The 23,737-nt window shown below is 41.6% G+C and overlaps 1 long non-coding RNA gene across 1 annotated transcript in view; it reads right to left on the bottom strand.

The window, feature by feature from the left end:
* Positions 1-1,804: 1,804 nt before the first annotated feature.
* LOC111545429 overlaps positions 1,805-23,737 on the bottom strand; it is a 90,220-nt gene continuing 68,287 nt past the window's right edge. The window contains exons 5-6 of the long non-coding RNA XR_002732449.1: positions 15,054-15,259; positions 1,805-1,978 (exon numbers count right to left, since the gene is read on the bottom strand). This is a non-coding gene — a long non-coding RNA (uncharacterized LOC111545429). The remainder of the gene's footprint in view (positions 1,979-15,053; positions 15,260-23,737) is intronic.

The raw sequence follows: 23,737 nt of genomic DNA, 5'->3' as shown, positions 1-23,737 counted from the left end.
CTCTACACCACCAAATTGACCCAACCATTTTTACTCTGTCTTCTTCTGAAAGTGCTACCAGTTAACTAAATTGCATGAAGACAGCTTGTTTGAGGTAACAGAATGTTCTTTCATTTTTATACTAGATCAGCTGTTACCTACCAGGGAGTGTGCATCAGAATCAAGTGAATTACCTTTTAGTGTATTATAATGGTGATGCATAATATATCACACATAATGTTCTGCTACTTGCTTTTTGCTTATTATATCCTTGGACATCTTCCTATGTCAATAATATAAATTAGGCCATTTGTAAAATGGAAATATGATAGTTATAAAAACTAATTTAGTTAATACTTATAAATAAGGTAGAACAATGTCTACCTTAGATAACATAATAATTGCTTAACTAAGATTAGCTATTGTTACGTCATTGGAAAAGTGTTCCATAATTTGAATAATCCATTGATGGGCATGTAGACTGCTTTCAGTCTTCCCCTACTATAAGTAATGTGGAATTGAACAACTTTATATGTAGTCTTGATATATATAATGCTACTAGGATATATTTTTAGAAGTGGAACTACTGGATTATAGAGAATATACCTGTGCCCATCATATATTTCAGCCAAAGCTCATCCTCCTATATCTGCTTTGTGACCATGGGATGGGAATCAGTAAATGCCTTTTTCAGATTGCCTTGCCAACTGGCTTTTGATTTCTCCAAGGAAGATATTGCCAAATCAAGCTGGAAATTGGCTGTATCAATTTGTACTCCCACCAACAATATATGAAAGTTCTTCTTTCCCAAACTGTGGAGTTAAAAAAAAAAAGTGTAGGACCCCACTCCAAGCCTACTGAGAATGGGGTGGGACCTGGACACAATGTATTTTCCAAAAGCACTGTAAATGATCCCAATGCACAGCCAGGTAAGAACTATTGTTCTAGAGCTTTGATTCTCAAAGTGTGATCCCCAGATGGGCAGTGTCAGCCCTGGGAATTTGTTAGAAATGCATCATCTCAGAAGCTATATTTTAACAGGAGCCCCAGGAGATTCAAATGCATATTGAAGTTTGAGAAACACTGCTCTAGAAGGATACAGCAACAGGTCTAGATTTTGTGGGGCCTAAAGCTTATATAATCTGGGGAGTTCTTTTTACCAAAAAATATACAAAATTACAAACAAAGATTGAGTATAAATTTAATATTTACTTACAATGAACTAATAAATCCTGATTAAATACAAATTTTTAAAAGCCAAAAAGTACTGCAAATATCACAAAATGCCAGAGGAAGAAATGAAAAAAACCCATTTACTCATGAACTGCCTAACACACTTCTATATTTTCCTAAGTTTTTAGCTATCTCTTTGCATAATAAAAAAAATTCTATGATCTTTCTATAGAGAGATGAGAATTAATTCAGTTAGCTAGAAATTTGTGTTTTATTCTTGGTAATCTAGAAAAGCGTTATTTTGTTTTTGTTTTTGTTTTTGTTTTTTTGTTCAACTTTCAACTCATTATAACATCATGTAAAATTTTTTAGAGTTTGGTCCAGTTAGGATAAGCTCCATCCAGCGTCTTTCATGGGAGCTGTAAGAGTAATGGCATTTCATGGTTCTCATCCAGTGGCTAATTTTAAATGCCCTTGAAATCAAGGACACTCAGACATCCTTGTGCAGAGCATTACTTTCATATTTCTTCTCCTCTTCTGTTCCGTGCCCCAGAGTGTCCCAATTCACATAAATTTCTTTACCTCTTCTGTTATTGTTTTACCTACATTTTCTTTGCTTTTGTGATTCTGGGTTTTTGTTTGTTTGTTTGTTGTCTTTCTGAGTGTGACCATCAGAGTTTTTATCTTCTATTATGATACAAGAGAGTTCTCAACATTTTGAAGTTTCTGCTTATTCCTAAAAGTTCCTTCTTTTTGTCAGGTCTTCAGTTTCCAGTATGTTCCAGCCTTCCCTTCACATTTAAGTTTTATAGTATGATCAACCACTCTGAAAATAAAAACAAAATTCATCTGAAATTAAGGCACAAACAAGAACAAGTAAAACACATTTTAGGCTGGGCACAGTAGCTCACGCCTATAATCCCAGCACTTTGGGAGGCTGAGGCGGGTGGATCATGAGGTCAGGAGTTCAAGACCAACCTGGCCAACATGGTGAATCCCTGTCTCTATGAAAACTACAAAGATTAGCCAGGCGTGGTGGCAGGCACCTGTAATCCCAGCTACACGGGATGCTGAGGCAGGAGAATCACTTAAACCCGGGTGGCAGAGGTTGCAGTGAGCCAAGATCGCACCACTGCACTACAGCCTGGGTGACACAGTGAGACTCCATCTCAAAAAAAAAAAAGAAAAGAGACATATTTTATAATTGCAAATATAATATGTTGTATTTAAATACAATATAATACAAATATATTGAGCTACATAATAGTAGGATCAAATTACCCTTATACTACATCTATTGCTACCATACTGATGAACATGGGAGTTCTGTCACTAGAACCCTTGTTTCTTCAGGACTTCCTGTTTCATTGTGTCAAAATTGCATGCCATTTCATCTAAAACCACCAGCATTTGTCAAGAGAAGATGCATCAAATATACTAAGACATTTTGAGATATATAAAACCTGAAACAGCCCACACAGACTGACTTTTCATCATATTATTAAAGATTTTTGTCCTTATAAACACAAGAATTCTCGTGGATTCTATTCTGAGCAATGACCATCAAAAAAATTAAGAATGTGTTTATAATTGTGTATGTTGCATTACTGCATATATTCCTGACAGAAGAATATTTCCATTTTGTTTAGTTATCATTGTGAACTGAATCAACCATTTACCAATTTTGTTTGTCTGATGATTGGGAGAATTTTCCACAGCTTTGCTTCTGGCTCTATCCATTTCAAATCTTGTTTCTTTTCCACTCCCCACATGCTTCTAGTGCCAGGTATTGTAGGACAAGTACCTACTCCCATAATACCCTTCATGCCACAGTGCTGGGGGAGCCTGCACAGTGGGCGGTAGAAGTATTCCTGGAAGCCATACCTATACTAGGATGGCTAGCAACAGTGTAACTGTATACAGAGTAGCTATAAACTACAAAAGATATACCCACCAACCCCAAATCAATACATCTCCAACTCAGTTTCCCTTCCAAAATCGACATAGCCCCAACTCCATTCCAAAAATGCCTGCTGTCACTTTCAGGCCCACCTGCACCTGAAGATTTGTGATGATGAGGAGGGAGTAAAAAGAGACAGCAGTCTTAACCAATTTCAGTAAAAAATATCTTACTTTTGAAACTTTGCAAAAATATGTGACCATGTAAAAGACATTGATGGGGACTCTCGCGGGGCTTTTGGAAGGAGCTGAGCAAGTAAAGAGCCCTGAAGCTCCCGCTTCATTAAAGTCACAGTAAATCTGTCTCTGCAGACGAGCATGTGGAATCAAAGTGATGGAGCAAATACCTTCAGAGATCATACAGTACAACACTCAATGTAAAGATGGAGAAACCTGAGGCTCTCAGAGGTTATGGGACTTCCTCAGGATCACACAGCTGGTTAGTAACAAAATTGGGACTAAACTCTTGACTCCAAGTCCAGTGCTCCTTCATTAGAGTGCTTCCAGCTTTGTGGTTTTGCCTTTAAGGTCCTTAGACTTTGAGAGCTGCATTTATGCCCAATGTGTATTGAAGGAAATAAAATGTTAGAAGAACTGTCACTCCAGATTTCATTTAGGCAAAGTACCAAATAAATACTTTTTATCCCTGTGATCAGTCTCACAGCCTCTCACAAAGTACTTGCCAACAGAGATATTTTGCTGATCCGAAGAATTTTACATAACAAGGAAAAAAAATCCCTCCATAAATCATAATGCATATGTTAATGAGATGTTGTTTGATACCAAAAAGGCATTCTCTACCCCAAAGAAGGAAGGATTACTGCGTGCTAATACTAAATGCTAATGTTAGCCTATTACAAGTGTTTCATGCTGTGGCACTATTCTGATTTGTGCTTTGAGATAAAGATTTAATATCCTACTCTTTAAGTTACAGTATCTATTTGGTTTTTATGAGCCGCAGTATGTTCCTACACTAATATTTCAATTCAATCATTTCCACCCTGAAGATTTATTTGGTCTGATGATTCACACACACCACCTAATTAAAACAACTTAAATATGAGATACCTGGACCATATTCTGAGGTCTTCATTTATGCAACAATCACTTATTGAATGCCCCTGCTGTGCCAGGGTCTGTGATAGAGGAAAAGGAGAAGCCTGTGACATTGAAGAGGAGATGCAAAGATGAATGAGACAAGCTGTTTGCCCTCAGGGGCTCTTAGACCCATGGGAGAAATAGATACCTGGCTCAATCATCACCATGCAAGATGGTGGAGTCTCAGCACACAGAGGAGGGGGACAGGAATTCTGCCAGGGAGAGAGGAATTCAACAAGTCTTTGGAGAGCTGACACTTGAATTAATACTCAAAAGAAAATGTTTGGCTGGCGCGGTAGCTCACGCCTGTAACTCCCAACACTTTGGGAGGCCAAGGTGGATGGATCGTCTGAGGTCGGGAGTTCAAGACCAGCCTGACCAGCATGGAGAAACCCCATCTTTACTAAAAATACAAAACTTAGCCAGGCGTGGTGGCGCATGCCTGTAGTCCCAGCTACTCAGGAGGCTGAGGCAGGAGAATCGCTGGAACCCGGGAGGCGGAGTTTGCAGTGAGCCGCGATCACGCTGTTGTACTCCAGCCTGGGGAAAAAGAGTGAAATTCCATCTCAAAAAAAAAAAGAAAAGAAAAGAAAACGTTTGCCAGAAAGACAAGAGGTAGGGCACTAGAAACAAAAGGACCGGCAGGAACAAGGTCTTGGAGATATGAAGGAGAATATTTGGGTGATCACTAAAAGGTTATTTGGGAATACGTAGTGTGCCCAGGAGCTGGGAGTCCAGTAGTGGGAGAAAAGTTGCAATGTGGGAAATGTCCTATCAGCCTGGGAATGCTTTTGTGCCACGCTATGGGGTCTGGACTTGCTTCCGTAGGAAAGGGTAAGCTTTTTCCGTCATAATCAGCTCTGCGTTTAGGAAAGCCAAGTACAAGAGGCATGGAGTTACAATGCTGCAGGCAGCCAAGGTCCAGGCAAGAAATAAGGGCCTGAGCTATGAAAATCCCAGTGACTATGATGATAGCATCCGCTGGCAAAAGATCTCCAGCAGTATCTTCTGATAAGCATCTCACTGTTAAAGTCTGTAACTGGAAATGCTGCATAATAAGACTAAGTCTCCCCCCATCATTTTTCTTACAGCAAGCAGTTATTTACAACATAAAGCTCCAAGATCATTCCTAAAAGTAAGTAAGAGGTCGTCCCAAGATGACCTATAGTTGATCCCGTCGTCCTACTCCATTCATTCTAATGATTTCACATGCCATCCACTTTTTCTTTTCATTTTTTGCAATCAGTGAGGCTGACTCAAGATGGGCCAATGAGTCTGATTTGTAGAGAAAGCAATAATATAAGAGGCTTGGGACCTAAGTATCAAAGCTCCTCCCTTCTAGGTCAAATGAGAAAACATGGAAATCCACCAGCCCGGTGGGAACCAAAAGTCAGTTTATGACTAGACCAGCAAACATCCTATAAGCCTCCAAATCCAATGTTCACTGGTATAAGCTACACTAGAGAATAAAAGATTAAATATTAGGATAAATGGTGCCTCTGCTCCCATTCCAAATCTCTGCCTTGGGACCTAAGCGTTCTGGCACGCCTATGATCAATGGGCCTGCGGAGCTAACTGCAAGTCCATTCACTTGACCATTGGAATGAATGAGGGCGGCAGGGTCAGGACAAAGGCAGAAGTTCCCACCTCTTTCCCATGGGTATCCATGTTCTGGGGGCTCTCCCAAGACAGAGGGAGGGGAAAAAGAGCACATGGTTCCTGTGTCCAGGCAGTAAAGCTCAATGCGGAAGCCAAGTGCTCTGCCGTAGACACAATTCTCCCTGTCAATCAAATGTGGCCAAGGAATGTTACAAATTCTGGCCAACCAGATTAGTCAGCTCCTTTCTATCAGGACATGCCAGTGAGAAGATGGAGAGAGGCAGAAATGCCCTCCCCAGCACTTCCATTGTCTGTGGGGCAGACATGTTTGATGGAAGGCAGGGGTTGCCAGAAAAAATACAGAATGCTCAGTTAAATTTGGATCTCACATAAACAACAAATCATCTTGTAGTGTAAGCATATCCCTAATATTGCATGGGATATACTCACACTAAAAAAAATACTGTTTTCATCAAATCCAATTAAACTGGTCATCTTACACTTTCATTTGATAAATCTGACAACCCTAACAAAAGAATCTTTCTCTGTGGCATAATCACTTCCCCACATGGGAATTGCAATCTCAGAATTCTAGAAATGGAGGAAAACATTAAAATCCCCTAGTCCATTAGCTTAAATTTATCCCTGATGAGAATGAGGAGACCAAAAAATTGCAGTAACTGCCCCAAAGTCACGCTGCTAATTAATGACAGACTATGGAATATAATATATTTCCAGACCGAGCACAGTGGCTCATGTCTGTAATCCCAGCACTTTGGGAGGCTGAGGTGGAAGGCTTGCTTGAGGCCAGGAATTCAAGATGAGCCTGAGCAACATAGGGATACCCCTGGTCCCACCATCTCTATAAAAAAAAAAAATTAAAAAAAATTAGCTGGGCACAGTGGCACATTCCTATAATCCCAGGTACTCAGGAGAATGAGGTGGGAGGATGAGTTGAACCCAGGAGTTCGAGGCTGCAGTGAGCTCTGATTGTGCCATTGCACTCCAGCCTGAGCAACAGAGCAAGACCCTGTCTCTAATTTTTAAAAAAAATACATTTCCATTTGTGGTATTCTTTCCCCTCTATCACACTAAGCTCCCTTTGTCCCTTGGCTCAGTAGCTCCGGAATTACTCGAAAATTTTCCTAAGGGCAAAATGAATGATTTTGTTTTCTCTTTTTTTTTTGGAGACAGAGTCTCGCTCTGTTGCCCAGGCTGGAGTGCAGTGGTACAATCTCCGCTCACCACAAGCTCCGCCTCCCGGGTTTATGCCATTCTCCTGCCTCAGCCTCCCGAGTAGCTGGGACTACAGGTGGCCACCACCACGCCCAGCTAATTTTTTGTATTTTTAGTAGAGATGGGGTTTCACCGTGTTAGCCAGGATGATCTTGATCTCCTGACTTCGTGATCCGCCCACCTCGTCCTCCCAAAGTGCTGGGATTACAGGTGTGAGCCACCGTGCCCGGCCGAATGGTTTTTTTAATATCTCCTCCCAATGCCACACACAATGCTTTATGAGCCCTGGCAGAGCAAATGACGCTGCAGAGCAGCCAGTCATGTGGCTAAATCACCGGGGTGATGGCCACCACTCTCCACTCGCACCCTCTGTGTTCTGTGCGTGTGAACCTGGGCTTTGGGGTTGCTGGGGGCTGGCACAGCTTTTAGCCAGGTGTGAAAATTGTCCTAGCCCCTCTGAGAGGCCATGAAGTATGACTCTTTTAAGAACACACAGCATTTTGGAAGGGTCCTCTCTACTGAGGTAATGGGTTCAAGGAAAACACAGCTGAGACCTGGGAGCTTGTGTGAAAGGCAGTCTCATCTCATCAGGAACTTCAGCTTCCCTCCCAGCAAACCTTGACCAGAGTTGCCAACAAAGAACCAGCTGGGCTTTTAAGATTCCTTTCTCTCCTTCCCCTTGCCTCCCTCTGGTGGACAAGCAGACAAGCAGTTAATACAGTGGACTTGAGGCGGTGAGGCGTTCTCCAGGGCAACGCAGACTGATAGACTGAGGTCTTCACCACACAGGCATTTGTCTGGCCGGCTCTTGACAAACTTGTGAGATAGAGTGATCTTCACAGCTCTCTGTCACTTCTCACAACTCAGGCCACTTTATCTTCTTGGTCTCCAGGACTCTGATCATCCTCCCTCCACCCCAGTCTCTTCCCACCTCCTTCCCGGTGGCCCCAACCTCCTTCCACTGTAACCCAACCATGACTTAGCCTTCCTGGAATCTCAGTGCCCCGGGCAAGTAACTTCTTACTCTTCCAGAGAACAAGTTGCATCATTCCAATTAGAAGAGACTGCATGGTCTTTTTTCTTTCTTTCTTTCTTTCTTTTTTTTTTTTTTGAGATGGAGTCTCGCCCTGTCACCCAGGCTGGAATGCAGTGGCACAATCTCGACTCACTGCAACCTATGTCTCCCAGGTTCAACCGATTCTGCCATCTCAGCCTCCCGAGTAGCAGGGATTATAGGTGTGCACTACCACACCCAGTTAATTTTTGTATTTTTAGTAGAGATGGGGTTTTGCCATGTTGACCAGGCTGGTCTCAAACTCCTGACCTCAAGTGATCCACCTGCCTCACCCTCCCAAAGTGCTGGGATTACAGGCATGAGCCACCATGCCCGGCCAACTGCACAGTCTAAGCATGAAGCTAGGCTACTTACTGATGACCATTTATTTAGTGCTTATTAAGTATAAGGTTCTTTTGCTAAGAGCTTGATACATGTTTTCTTATTTACATTCATAATTCTCGTAGCAAACCACTGAGGCAGATACCATTTTACAGATGAAGAAACTGAGGCTTGGGAATATTAAATAACTCAGGTAAGCTTTTACCATAAGTGCTGGGACTGGGATTCAGACTCAGAAAATCTGGCTCTAAATTCTAGAAACCCTTGTCCAATAGGACTTTACAGTGATGAAAATGTTCTGTATTATCCAATATGATAGCCACTAGCCACAAGTAGCTACTGCACATTTGAAATGTGACTGCAACTGAGGAACTGATTTTTAAATTATATTTCATTTTTATTAAATTTAATTTCAATAGTCACAGATGACCAATAGCATGGTCTAAAATATAGGCTTTGGCCAGGCGCAGTAGCTCACACCTGCAGTCCCAGCACTTTGGGAGGCCAAGGCGGGAGGATCACCTGAGGTCAGGGGTTCGAGACCACCCTGGCCAACATGGTGAAACCTCATCTGTACTAAAAATACAAAAATCAGCTGGGCTTGGTGGCAGGTACCCATAATCCCAGCTACTCAGGAGGCTGAGGTAGGAGAATTGCTTGAACCTGGGAGGTGGAGGTTGTAGTGAGCCAAGATCATGCCATTGCACTTTAGCCTGGGCGACAGAGTGAGACTCTATCTCAAAAATAAGTAAATAAGTAAAATATAGCCTTTGTGTTATCCTAGTCGCTTACTCCCCCTCTTACTTCCCCCACAAACACACACACTCACATGCACTTGCTGAGTAGGTAAGAGAAATATTTTGTTCACATCATTCCCTTGGCCTTCGCTCCACATAGATTTAAGGTAGACCCTGACTGGAAAATTGAGAGTTGACTTATGTCCTGTTTGAAGCAATAAGGCAAGGGAAAGGGAATCGATGATATAAAAGACATAGGCTCTTATCCTTGCTCTGCTAGTGACAAGTCACATAATTTCTCTGGATCTCAGTTTCTGCCTCTGAACAGAGACAGAGCTATACTCCATGATCTCAGATATCACTTTCCAACTTTAATATTCTGTAGTTGGAAAGTGCCCTCAGAACCCCTTTCCAGTTCACGTTGAAAACAAGAGCTGCAGGTGGTAAGTCTGGCACGAACAGTGACTACCTGGAGGAACAGTCAGCAAGCATGCTTGATTGTACACATCCAACACCCTGTAATATATAGAGTTCTTTTTTTAGAACCCTAATCAGAGATCCATTTGCATAATTAACATCTTTAGGAATAATTGCAAATGACACATCTGTTCACCATCTCCCCCTCCTTGGCAAACTATGTGTTATAAACACAGTTCCTTTAGCTCTGTAAACACTTGGTGCCTGTCCTTTGCTTTAGTCACTTTCCACCTTGGAGTGATGATGACCTTGTGTGACCTATCCCTGTGCAGTCCCATCCCTGTCAATGTTGCTCCAATTAGATCAGGACCCACTTACAACTATCTGCTTACTGGCCACAGGGCATGAGTTCTTAATCTAGGCTCAGCTCTCTAAACTAAGCATTCAGAGTATTCATGAAATTTTGGGTGAATATACTCGTCATGTGTGTTCTGGGGAGCAGGTTTATGGCTTCCGGGATTTTCAATGGGTGTCCATTACCCAAAAAAAAATGGTTAAGAACCACATTCTATATGATTCCATTCACATGAATGTCCTGAGTAGGGAAATATATGGAGACAGAAAGTAGATTAATGGCTACTAAAAACTGGGGAGATCAGGGATAGGAGAATGGGGAGGTAGGTGATAGCTAAAGAATATGGGATTTCTTCTTGAGATAATGAAAATGTTCTAAAGTTGACTGTGGTGGTTATACATATCTGTGAATAGTTTTTTTAAACCATTGAATTGTACACTTTTAAATAGTGAATTGCATGGTATGTGAATTATAGCTTACTAAAACTGCTTAAAAAAAAAAAAAAAAGCTTAAAACCCTGCTTAGAAAACAGGGCCATGGTTTGCAGGTACCCACAGACAGTGAGGCTGGGTCCTCTCTGTTCCCAGAAAACCTTGAGTGGTACCAAACCTAGCTCTTTTTTGGAAATAAGGCCAGATTTACATGAGTCCTCTCATTGGGGGAAGGCTGTCTAAGTCAACGCGTCTCAAATTTTAATGAGCAGATGAATTATTTGGTGATCTTATTAAAATGCAGTGGGCCCAAGATCCTCCTGGTGACCCAATGAACACACTGTGAGTAACAGAGCACTAGACCAAAAGTATGTTTGCATCCTCTTGCTTCCCCTGGATCTGCATGCCATCCAGACACTTACGACAACACAAAATTTCCTGAGATTTTTAGCCCTGGGCACCCTTTATTCTGGACCAGGGCTTCCTCTCCAACTAATTTCTCTGTTCTCCTGCTTTAGTGAACTAGGCTGAATAGCACAGAAACCTCAAGGACCCCCTTTCTCTTTCTCCCTTAAAATCTAAGCCAGAGACAGGAGCAATCAGCTCATTTGTTTTATTTCCCCTCAGCTCTACGCTGGCCCAGCTTAGCCGGAACAAAGGTGCCTCCCCAGCAGGCATATCTAGCTCAAGTGTAACTTAGACAAAAATAAGTTATTCCATGCATGTGTCCTAAAGGTACAATTTCCTTATTCATCTCCTCCAGGTTTCATATCCCCAGTAATGAATAAGGATGTGTGAGACCTTGATGCTTATTTTGAACCAAAGAGGTGTTCATCCAAAAGGAAAAGACTGTGGGTGGTCTATATGAAACAAGTTGTCTCAAGAAAGAAAAAGAACCCCTTCGCTAGCCTTATTTAATTAGAACAACCATCAGAGATGCTATAGCTGGGATTGAGTGGCCACAATATTTTGCAACAACTCCCATCAAGAAGTGGAGTCTATTTCTCCATCTTGACTCTGGGCCAGCCTTCTAACTTGTTTTGACCAACTGAATGTGACAAGAATGTGGTTGTATGAGTTCCAAAGGCCTTGCAGCTTCCATCCTCTTTAAGTGCTGCCCTGAGACTCACCATGTAAGGAAGCCTTCCAGAGGATAAGAGGCTAAGAGGAGAACCAAGGCACCCCAGCCAACAGTCAATACCATCTGCCACACCTATGAATGAGGCCATCCTGGAAGCTCCAATTCAACACAGCCACATAAGTCAGCCCAGGTGAAAACAGCAGAGGAACCATTCAGCCAACCCACAGAACTGTGAAAAATAATGAATCACTATTAAGTCACTAAATTTCAGGGTGGTTTGTAACAAAACAATAGATAATCAAGATAGACAGGATGGTGAACTAGATAATACCTAAGATCTCTTCAAACGTGATCCTGTGTGTTTTTGTTTTCTGTTTTGGGATGAAGTCTCACTATATTGCCCAGGCTGGAGTGCAGTGATACAATCATGGTTCACTACAGTCCTGACCTCCCAGGTTCAGGCAAGTCTCCTGCCTCAGTCTCCCAAGTAGCTGGGATTACAAGTGTGCACCACCTTGCCTGGCTACTTTTTTCGTTATTATTTTGTAGAGACAAGGTTTCGCTGTATTGCCCAAGCTGATCTTGAACTCCTGGGCTCAGCAATCCTCCTGCTTTGGACTCCCAAAGTGTTGGGATTACAAGCGTGAACTACCACGTCCAGCCATGATTCCATGTTTTAAGAAATGTTCAGAGGTCTGGGCACACAGTGGCTCATACCTGTAATCCCAGCATTTTGGGAGGACAAGGTGAGCAGATTGCCTGAGCTCAGGAATTCGAGACCACCCCGGGCAACATGGTGAAACCTCGTCTCTACTAAAATACAAAAAAATCAGCCGCGCATGGTGGCACATGCCTGTAATCCCAGCTACTCAGGAGGCTGAGGTGGGAGAATCACTTGAGCCAGGGAGGCAGAGGTTGCAGTGAGCCAAGATTGTACCACTGCACTCCAGCTTGGGTGACAGAGTGAGACTCTGTCAAAAAAAAAAAAAAAAAAAAGAAAGAAAGAAAGAAAGAAAAATAAATGTTCAGAGGTTTGATTTAGCCCCAAACAAGCTATTTCTTCTTTACATGCACAGATCTGTTCTCCATTCAAAACAAGGCTGGTGTCTTCATGTGCTTTTGTTGCTGATCTGCCATGGGAGGAAAATAATGAATGTCCCCCAAAGGGCCTCTTTGTGTCTTTAGTGACTCTATTTAGCAGGCTGTCTCACCTGAACTGCAACAGGGATTTATATATGTTTGAAGGTACAAGGGTTCAGTCCTATCTCTCCCTGGCCATGAAGCGCTCACTGCCTGGGGACAAAGTTGGGAGAGTACTGAGACACGGTGCCTAGGAGGAGAGACAGGAAATAGGGTGACAATAGCGAGAATGGAGTAACATTTTCCCCACCCTGACTCCAACCCTATGGCAAAAAAATAATTTTGAATCTCAAAAACATGAGGAATTGTGCAGAAGCAGAAGGGAGGCTTTGAGCACAGCTGGGTACATGTGTGCTGCTTTAGAGCCCGAGAGGAGAGCTAGAGAAAAGGTCCTGCTCCCCTTTCTCACCCTATCCCAACCCTGCCACACATACGGATAGCTCTGGCTTCCTAAGAAGGGAAGAATATGGATGTGCCTAATGGAGTCCCATTCTCACTGAGAGCCAACCCAGGGTACACTCCCCTGACAAAGAAGCCAAGGCATCCTACAAGCAAACTTGTTTCTCAGCACATGTGATGAGCCAACACCTTGGGGACCCCCTTGAAATGGCTGGGGGGATGCCTCTGAGGGGAAGGTGGTGGAAGTTTAGCATAAGCCTATAGGGTTTAGAACCAGTGGAAATGGAAGCATCAAAATGAGTGTGTCCAAACAAGCTGGTTACACCATGAAATAAAGATCTTTTTTCATTTCTATTTCTGATGGTCAGAGGTTTCTGTGACCTGCACCAGATACTCTGATATCCTCCAGGGGATTGGTACATTCCACCTTTTTCAAGACCTGGTTTTCTTCAGATTTTATGGGTGATTACAAAATGAAGCTACTTTCCCAACCTGGGCACATATTGCAACAAAGTCTGAAGATAAAGTTATGGAATGAAAGTCTGGAGCTCAGAGGAATAACTTAGGAGCTCTTACCCAGCTACTTGCCTTGTCTATTTATGGTGGAATAGTATAGAGATGGTAGTTCAGGCACTATTTTACCTCACGTAGGATACAGATTGCATTAGAGTCTTATTTCAAGAAAGGAAATATAACCAGAAATATCATGGACCAGGTTACAGAAAATAAACATAATGTGCTTTACTGAACTAGTTTTTTTGTTACATCTTTTTGCTATTCGATTCCTACATCTTATTCCTTTTTGGTCTATCCTTTAGGGGGATGCTGTACAAGCTATTTTTAAGTGCACAGTTTAACAATTTGATAATAGCTAGTAAAGTTGAAGAAAAGCCAATCTTGTAACCCAGCAATTCCGCTCTTAAATATATACCCTGTAGAAAAAAACCTTACACCTGGGCCTGAAGAGAACTCACAAGTATTGCAGCATTGTTTATAGTAGGAAAAAACATGTTCATAACAGAGTAAAGTTAAATAAAGTTGAGGTTAGTCATATAAAGGAATTCAATGCAGCAGTTAAAACAATTGTACTAGACCTATTAGTATCAGTATGGATAAATCCCAACAAAAAATGTAAAAAAGTTGTAAAAGAATACATATAACATATACCACATAGGTTAATATCAAAAACCTACCCCCAAAGAGTACTGCATATTATTTCTGCGCATATATAAGGTAATTTTAATGAACAAGAAAGATAAATTCTAACCTTATGATATCAGCTCCCTCTGGAAAGGAAGATAAATAAATAAAACAATGTGATGAAAGAATGGAGATTTAGCTATACTGCAACATTTTGTTTCAAAAGAAGGAAGGGAGGGAAGAAAAGAGCGAGAGAGGGAAAAAGGAAGAAAAAAAAGAGAACTAATGCTAATATGACTCTGGGTAGTCGGTACATGAGTGTAAATTATATTTTGCAGTTTTCCTGTATGTTCAAACTATTTTTTTTTTTAATTTAAAAACAATGGGGCCGGGCACAGTGACTCACACCTGTAATCCCACCACTTTGGGAGGCCGAGGCAGGCGGATCACTTGAGGTCAGGAGTTTGAGACCAGCCTGGCCAACATGGTGAAACCCCATCTCTACTAAAAATACAGAAATTAGCTGGGCGTGGTAGGACATGCCTGTAATCCCAGCTACTTGGGAGGGTGCCACTGTACTCCAACCTAGGCAACAGAGTGAGACTCTGTCTAAAAAAAAAAAAAAAAAAAAAAAGATGGACAGCTTGCCAGCAAAGGGATTTTACCCCCTCTTGGGTGGTGCCTATTCTATAGGAACTTCCTGGGTTTAATGACGAGATACAGGTAAGTATATTCTAGAATTAAATGTTAATACTCACTTTCCCTCATCCCCACACAAACTACTATTCCTTGCTATTATATACATGCATCAGCTTGGTCTCTGCCAGACAACACTAGCCCCAGGAGACAGAATAAAAGGGAAAGGGGAAAAAACATGAAACCAAACCCTTGTAAGACATGAAGAAACACTTACTCTGTTACAGCCCACTTTGGAATGCTCTGTGTTTCTGTCACCTCGAGCATTCTGATTCATTCTGAGCATCTCCTCCAGATACAACTCATTTAGCCAGCCGACAGGAGGAACAATTACTGCTGGCTTAAAAGATTGGTTGATTTCTCTGGCGTCTATTTGCCTGCAGTTCTGGCTCTCTGACAAATCAAGTCAGATCAATTTGTACCCTAAAGAGTAAATGGGAGGATGTGATTATTTTCTGGTTCAATAGAAAAGCATTTCATTTCAAAGGGCTGCTGCATAGCATTTTTGAGAGTCAAAAGGAATGAATCAGGTCCCTAGAGAACAAATGATGGGTTCTCAGGAGAACAGCTGGCTTCACTTCTTACCTATGCTTTAGGAACTGAGGCAGGATGTGGGGATGAACAGAAAGCACACTCCACTGAGAGGAGCCTCTACACATCCATGTCTAAGGAATATTTTATTTGTCTCTTCAGAAGCAGTATTCTAAAGTTAGAAAACATGCTAAAAATTCAGGAAGATAGAAACCTAATTCTACTGGCGACCATATCAAGATCTAGAAAATCACTTCTGAAAAGGAACCGACAAGCAGAAATAAACTTCTGAACAACAAGAGGGAAACAGAGGTGAGAAGATCATGGTTTGTTCCTTGACACTCCACTGCTCTTTACCAACAGATTTGTCTCTTGAGACACAGCACTGCAGGAGAGGCCGCAGGAGAAAAGCCTTGGTGGGTTCCAGGCTCCTTTTACGGAGGCTGCCCCTCTGGAATCTGCCTTCTCAGATGCCGTCTAACCACTGAACTCAATCTTCAAGGTCAGGTCCACCCCCATTCCTCTGCCTCACAGACATTACAGTTGATACGCAGGAGCTGGAAATAATGTCATGGAAACACATGGGCTTTGGGGACAGGCTGCTCGGGTTCATTCTCAGCCCTATGGTTTATTAGTTTTAAGACCTCAACAAACCACTTAAGCTTCGATTTCCTCAGCTGTAAAACAAGAACAGTCCTAGTACCTTCCTTACAGGGTGGTTATTAAAGGACATGACGGATACAAAGCTCTTAATGCAGCACCTGGTCCAGATTGAGCATTCCACAGATGTTCCTGATGATGGCTGTTACTGTCTTCTGCCCTTGAAACGTGATGCTATTTGGTTACTTGTGAAAGACCTGGAGATTTTTTAATTCAAATTTTAGTGGGAATATGTCCCCTGCATGAACATCGGATATATCTATGCTAATGGGCCTTGTCCTTAGAGGTGAACCAAAGGCTTTCTCTGAGTCATTCCCCTCTATCATGAAATTGGCATCCTTTCCTATACTGATCTCTATGGCAATCATATTACTCTTGCTCCCATCTCTACAACACTCTATGTGAGGTAAATTTATTCATGAGCACCATAGTGCAGCAACGGCCAAGAAGTCAGAAGGCAAGAGTTCTGGCTCTTTCCATGGCAACAACCAGTTATGTGAGTGTAAGTGATTTATTTATCATTTCTGCCTTTTGATTTTTTCACCTATAAAGTGAGGATCATTTTTCATGCTCTATTTACTTCATCGGGCTATGAAAAACTGAAAAAGGGAAAATGAGGGAATAGACCAATGAAACAGAATAGAGACCCCAGAATAAATCCACACACTTGCAGCCAACTCATTTTCAACAAAGGTGGCAAGAACATCCCTTGGGGAAAGGACAGTCACTTTAACAAATGGTGCTGGGAAAGCTGAAAGGCACATGCAAAAGAATGAATCTAGATCCCCATCTTTCTCCATGTATACAAGTCAACTTAAAATGGATTAAAGGCTAAAATGTAAGACCTGAAACTATAAAAGTACTAGAAGAAAACATTGGAGAAATGCTCCAGGACATTGGTCTGGTTAAAGATTTTTTGCATAAGACCTCAAAAGCACAGGCAACTAAAGCAAAAATAGACAAACGGGATTATATCAAGCTAAAAAGTTTCTGCCACAGCAAAGGAAACAGTCAACAAAGTGAAAAGACAACCCACAGAATGGAGAACATATTTGCAAACCATCTCTCCTATAAAGGGTTAATAACCAGAATATTTAAGGCACTCAAACAAATCAATAGCAAAATGCAAAAACAAATACTCTGATTTTAAAATGGTCAAACATTTCTCAAAAGAAGACATACAAACGGTGTTATAAGCAACAGAAAATGAACTAAGACAAAAAAAGAAAAAAAAATTTTTAAAGTAAAAAATAAGAAGGCATACAAATAGCCAACAGGTATATGAAAAAATGCCCAACACCGTTAATCATCAGGGAAATGTAAATCAAAACCACAGTGAGATATCATCTTATCCCAATTAGAATGGCTATTACTGGCCGGGCGCGGTGGCTCACACCTGTAATCCCAGCACTTTGGGAGGCCGAGGCAGGTGGATCACGAGGTCAGGAGATCGAGATCACAGTGAAACCCCGTCTCTACTAAAAACACAAAAAAATAAAATTAGCCGGGCGCGGTGGCGGGTGCCTGTAGTCCCAGCTACTAAGGAGGCTGAGGCAGGAGAATGGCGTGAACCCGGGAGGCCGGAGCTTGCAGTGAGCCGAGATCACGCCACTGCACCCCGGCCTGGGGGACAGAGCGAGACTCTGTCTCAAAAAAAAAAAAAAAAAAAAAGAAGAATGGCTATTACTAAAAAAAAAAAAAAACAAAAAACAAAAAACAGATGCTGGCAAGTGTGTGGAGAAAGGGGAATGCTCATACACTGTGAGTGGAAATGCAAATTAGTATGGTCGTTATGGAAAATGGTATGAAGGTTCCTCAAAAAATTAAAAATAGAACATATGATACAGTAATTTGACTGCTGGATACATATTTTTAAAAAGTAAATCAGTATATCAAAGAAACATCTGTACACTCATGATTATTGCAGCACTATTCACAATAGCAAAGATATAGAATCAGCCTTTGTGTCCATCAATGGATGAATGGATAAAGAAAATGTGGTGTATATACACAATGGAATGTTATTCAGCCGTTAAAAAAGAATGAGATCTTGTCATTTGCAGCAACATGGATGGAACTGGAGGATCTTATGTTATGGGAAATAAGCCAGGCACAGAAAGACAAATATTGCCTGTTCTCATTCACATGTGGGAGCTAAAAACTGGATCTCATGGAGATAGAGAGTAAAACTGTAGTTATGAGAAGTTGAGAAAGGAAGTGGGGAAAGCGAAACAAGAGAACCCAGTTAAGTGCACAAAAATAAAGTTAGATAGAAAAAATACGTTATAACATTCAATAGTACAGTAGGGAAATTATAGTTAACAATAATTTATTGTATATCTCAAAAAAGCTAAAAGAAAAACATTGTAATGTTCCCAACACAAAGAAAGATAAATGAAGTGATGAATATCCCAATTACCCTGATTTGATCATTACACATTGTATACATATATCAAAATATCACATGTGCCCCAAAAATAAGTACAACTATTATATATCAATAGAAATCAGGACATTAATATTGATATAATTTTTTTCTGTTGAGACTGAGTCTCATTCTGTCACCAGGCTGGAGTACAGTGGTGCCACCTTGGCTCACTACAACCTCCGCCTCCCGGGTTCAAGCAATTAACCTGCCTCAGCCTCCTGAGTGGCTAGGATTACAGGCACGCGCCCCCATGCCCAGCTAATTTTTGGGCTTTTAGTAGGGGCGGGTTTTCACCATGTTAGTCAGAATGGTCTCGATCTCTTGACCTCATGATCCGCCCACCTCGGCCTCCCAAAGTGCTGGGATTACAGGCGTGAGCCACCACGCCTGGCCAATATTGATAGAATTTTTAAAAGAAGGTGAAGGTAATGTTGATTTGTAAAGGGTAAGGAGGAAATGCAAGAGATCACTGTCGACTGGTTATCTTTATTCTGACATCTGCAGGTCCTTGAAGGCATGAACACAGAAGAGTCTAAAATGATTCCACCCAGAATGTAGCAACAATGCCTACGTAATAGTGCTTTGACAAGCCTCCTATTATACAAGCCACACTTCATACAAGCCACACTGGGGACTTTATGATTATAGTTAATAATGGTGGATACATGAGTTAAATTTTAAAAGTTTTTAACATAAACGACAGCAAACTCAACACCTTCCATCTTGAAATTAGAAACTGACCATGTACAATTCCTGGTTGGTTCATTTACAGCATTTGTATTTGACTTTTAACATTTTATTTTCATAAAGAAATACTGAGCCAGGCATGGTGACTCACACCTGTAATCCCAGCACTTTGGGAGGCCAGGCGGGTGGATTACTTGAGGTCAGGAGTTCGAGACCAGCCTGACCAACAAGGTGAAACCCCCATCTCTACTAAAAATACAAAAATCAGCCAGGCGTGTTGGCACATACCTATAATCCCAGCTACTTGGGAGGCTGACGCGAGAGAATCACTTGACCCGGGGGAGCAGAGGTTGCAGTGAGCTGAGATCATGCTGTGCACTCCAGCCTGGGCAATAGAGCAAGACTCTGTCTCAAAAAAAAAAAAAAAAGAAAGAAAGAAAGAAAAGAAATACTAAGGGACAAATTTTAGGGTTGTTTAATTTCAAAAATGTAACTGTAATGTAAATTATTAATCAACTTTGTGCTTTCTGGATATATGTTAAAAGTATAAAACTGGGCTGGGCATGGTGGCTTATGTCTGTAATCCCAGCACTTTGGGAGACTGAAGTGGGAGGATTCCTTCAGACTAAGAGTTCAAGATCAGCCTGGGTAATGTGGCAAGGACACTTCTCTACAAAAAAAAAAAAAACTTTATTTAGCTGGGTAAGGCAATATGTGCTTATCAGTCCCAGCTCTTTGGGAGGCTGTGGTGGGAGGATCTCCTGAGCCCAGGAGTTCAAGTCTGCAGGGAGCTATGATTGTGCCATTGCATTCCAGCCTGGGCAACAGAGCGAGGCTCTGTCTCTAAAAGAAAAAAAAGTCACACCGGGATCAGTGGCTCACACCTGTAATCCCAGCACTTTGGGAGGCCAAGGCGGGCTGATGACAAGGTCAGGAGTTTAAGACCAGCCTGGCCAATGTGGTGAAACCCCATCTCTATTAAAAATACAAAAATTAGCTGGGCGTGGTGGCACACCCCTGTAGTCCCAGCTACTCGGGAGACTGAGGCAGGAGAATTGCTTGAACCCAGGAGGCGGAGGTTGCAGTGAGCCAAGATCGTACCACTGCACTCCAGCCTGGGCAACAGAGCGAGACTCTGCCGTCTCAAAATACATATATATATAGGAAATGGCTGTCATGAACATTTTCTTTGTGTTTCTGTTAAGACTGGGCTAACACCTACTGTTATCATTATCTGCTGCACAGTCCCAACAGAAATGATGCTCACAAAGTAAATTGTAAATAGTTTATTTGCAACAAGCATTTTCTGCTGCTAAAGACTTACGAGCACCCTGTTTCATATCCTTGAGCAATTTGGAGATGATTAATCACCACTCCTGCTTAGAAGATGCAAATATAGGCAACTAGGGAAAATGTACTTATTGATATTAATGGAATTTATTTCAGATCTTTTTAAAGTATGCCATCTCCCCAGTTATGGTGAGACCAGAACTCTCCAGCCCTTTCGTTCCACTGAAATTACTATATCTTTACCTTCATGCCTTTGTTCCTACTGTTTCCTCAGTCTAGATTCCCTCTCCCCTCCACTATTTCTATATCCATCAAACCCTATGCCACCTATTTTGTGATGCTGTCCTCCTGCCCCAGCCCCAATTCAAATGATTCTCCCCTCTTCCGTGCTTTCACAACTATATACAGTTGCCCCTCAGTTTTTGTGGGGAATTGGTTCCAGGACTCCCGGCAGATACCAAAATCCATGGATGCTCAAGTTCCTTTTATAAAATGCTGTAGTGTCAGAGGTGTTTGAACCAGAGCAACTCCATCTTGAATAGGGACTGGGTAAAGTAAGGCTGAGACCTACTGGACTGCATTCCCAGTAGGTTAGACATTCTAAGTCACAGGATGAGGTACGAGGTTGGCACAAGACACATGTCACAAAGGCCTTGCTGATAAAACAGGAAAATAGGTTGCGGTAAAGAAGCTGGCTAAAACCCACCAAAACCAAGATGGTGATGAAAGTGACTTCTGGTTGTCCTCACTGTTCATTATATGCTAATTATAATGCATTAGCATGCTAAAAGACACCTCCACCAGCTCCATGACAATTTACAGATGCCCTGGCAATGTCCAGAAGTTGCCTTATATGATCTAAAAAGGTCAGGAACCCTCAGTTCTGGGAACTGCCCACCCCTTTCCCAGAAATCTCATGAATAATCCACCTATTGTTTAGCATATAATCAAGAAATAACGTTAAGTATAGTAAGTGAAGAGCCCAAGCCACTGCTCTGTCTTTGAGGTAGCCATTCTTTTATTCCTTTACTTTCTTAATAAACTTGCTTTCACTTTACTCTATGGATTTGCCCTGAATTCTTTTTTGCACGAGGTCCAAGAACCCTCTCTTGGCATCTGAATCAGAACCTCTTCCCGGTAACAGTAGTATTTGCATATAACCTACACACCTCTTCTCGTACACTTTAAATCATCTCTAGATTACTTATAATAGCTAATATAATGTAAATGCTATGTAAATAATTGCTATCCTGTATTGTTTAGGGAATAACAACAAGAGAAAAGTCTATATGTGTTCAGTACAGATGCAACCAACCATTTTTTCCCCAGATATTTTGGATCCACAGTTGATTGAATCCATGGATGTGGAATCCATGGTTATGGAACCCATGGATGTGGAGGGCTGACTATATCTATATCTAGGTATAATGTTTAGGTCCTTCTGCTTTGCTTTTTAATTTTTTGTCTCACACAGAATTTTTTGTTTCTTTAGGACTGTGACCAACATTACATATTTTTCTCCCTCTCTCAATAGACAAACACAGCACACATGAGGCTTTGCACATAGTAAACACACAGTAAATATTAACTGACATATAATAACAGCCACAATTCAGTCATTCAATAAGCATCTATTAAGTATTTCTATGTGATAGGATTGTGCCAGACCCTGAAATTGGAAGTGGATAACAAGAATAAATAGGACACAGTTTAATGAAGGAGACAGCCATGCCAATAACATTACAATACATTGTGATAAATACTCTGATAAAAATATGCAAAGTAGTGTGGGAGCACAAAGGAGGGAGAAACTAACTTTGCCAGGGGGAGTTCAAACAGGCTGCACAGAAAAGGCGAGCTCCAACCTTTAATTTAGAGGATGACAAGACTCACCAGGTAGCAGGGGTGTGGTGGGTGTGGAAGGCCTTAAAACAAAAGGGAGTCATTTCCAAAAAACCACAGAGAATGATAAGGGGGAGGCCTCGGAGCATTGGCATGCGGTGGTGAGTACAGGGAGATAAGGCTGGAGAGAGAGGGAACCAGATTGTGAAATGTTTTAAATGCCAGGCTGAGGAGCTTCACGTTGACCCAGCAGGTAGGAGATCCAGCTCAGGTTTTGCAACAGGACAAAAAGTAGGTCAGACCTGAGTTTGAGAATGATCATACTGGTGGCTGGCAGCTCAACTGGCCACAGCATTTGGCCCTTGTTTCTATATTCTGCCCCTGGCACTGGTGTTTCACTGCTCTCTGGAGAATTTCAAGCAAAGAATGATGAGTTCCCAGGAACAGTTAATTCCCTTTACCGCTTCAGACCAAAGCAATCACATTCTCAGAATACAAATTTTCTTTTGCATACTTTCACGTAGGCAATCGCAGTAAAAATAAATGCTGTTAATTAGTGTTGGTCTAAAAGACTAACAGCATTTAATTTCTCCCTTCATGAAATAGTATTGTTTTTATAAGGAGTCAGAGAGGAAGAGAATGGGGGCAAGCAAAATATATGAATAAAGCAATCACGGTAGTTTAATTAAGTGAAAGTCTGCCAGCTGCTGGGAATAAGACCCCACAGCCTTATTTTGTTTGTATTTCAAATTATTCTTTCTAAAAAAGGAGAAGAATCGTGCCTGGTAGTAATCTTCCTACCCCCTTTACACACACATGCAAACTTTTAGGCAATCCAGATCTAAATGGAATTGTTTTTCTGGCCAACAGTGAGAAGCAGTGGGAGCAGCTGGTAGTGGCCCTCTGCACCTTGCTAACAGCACCTAAAGTACTTTACAGATCCTACAGGGAGTATGGAGAATGTCCTCAAGTTACCCAGAATGGAAAGAGAGGTGTAGGGGATGGAGAATGCTCTAACTCTCAATCTGGTTCCACCACCTTTTAGCTAGTCCTATAGAGCAGGGAGCGGCCCTTCTATAAACTAAGAACACTAATTTCTCAAATACCATGCTCTGTTTTTCAGGACCATGACCTTTAACAGACCAGGATGCAAAGATCTCATTCCAAATAGCCACTGTTTTCTTTTACCAGGGAGAAACAATTAGCCTGTTCATTTCAACTATTGACTTATCTCTAGCCAGTGAGTACAGCAGCTCAAGTTTGGATTTGGAAGTCAGACCTCCTAGGTTCTGATCTTTGATCCGTAAGCTTCTCTGTGATTTGGGGCAAATTATGTAACCTTTCTTGGCCTGAGTCCCCCATCTGTAGATGAAAGTAAAGGAATCATCTACATCAAAAGTAGTGAAAATGAAATTAAACAATGGATATGTCTGGTATAGAATGAGGACTTTGTAAATATTAGC

The sequence above is a fragment of the Piliocolobus tephrosceles genome, chromosome 15 (genome assembly GCF_002776525.5).
Source record: "Piliocolobus tephrosceles isolate RC106 chromosome 15, ASM277652v3, whole genome shotgun sequence".
NCBI classification, from domain to species: Eukaryota; Metazoa; Chordata; class Mammalia; order Primates; family Cercopithecidae; genus Piliocolobus; species Piliocolobus tephrosceles.
The sequence above is the reverse complement of the archived record's forward strand: the minus strand, read 5'-3'. Positions and strand labels throughout refer to the sequence as shown.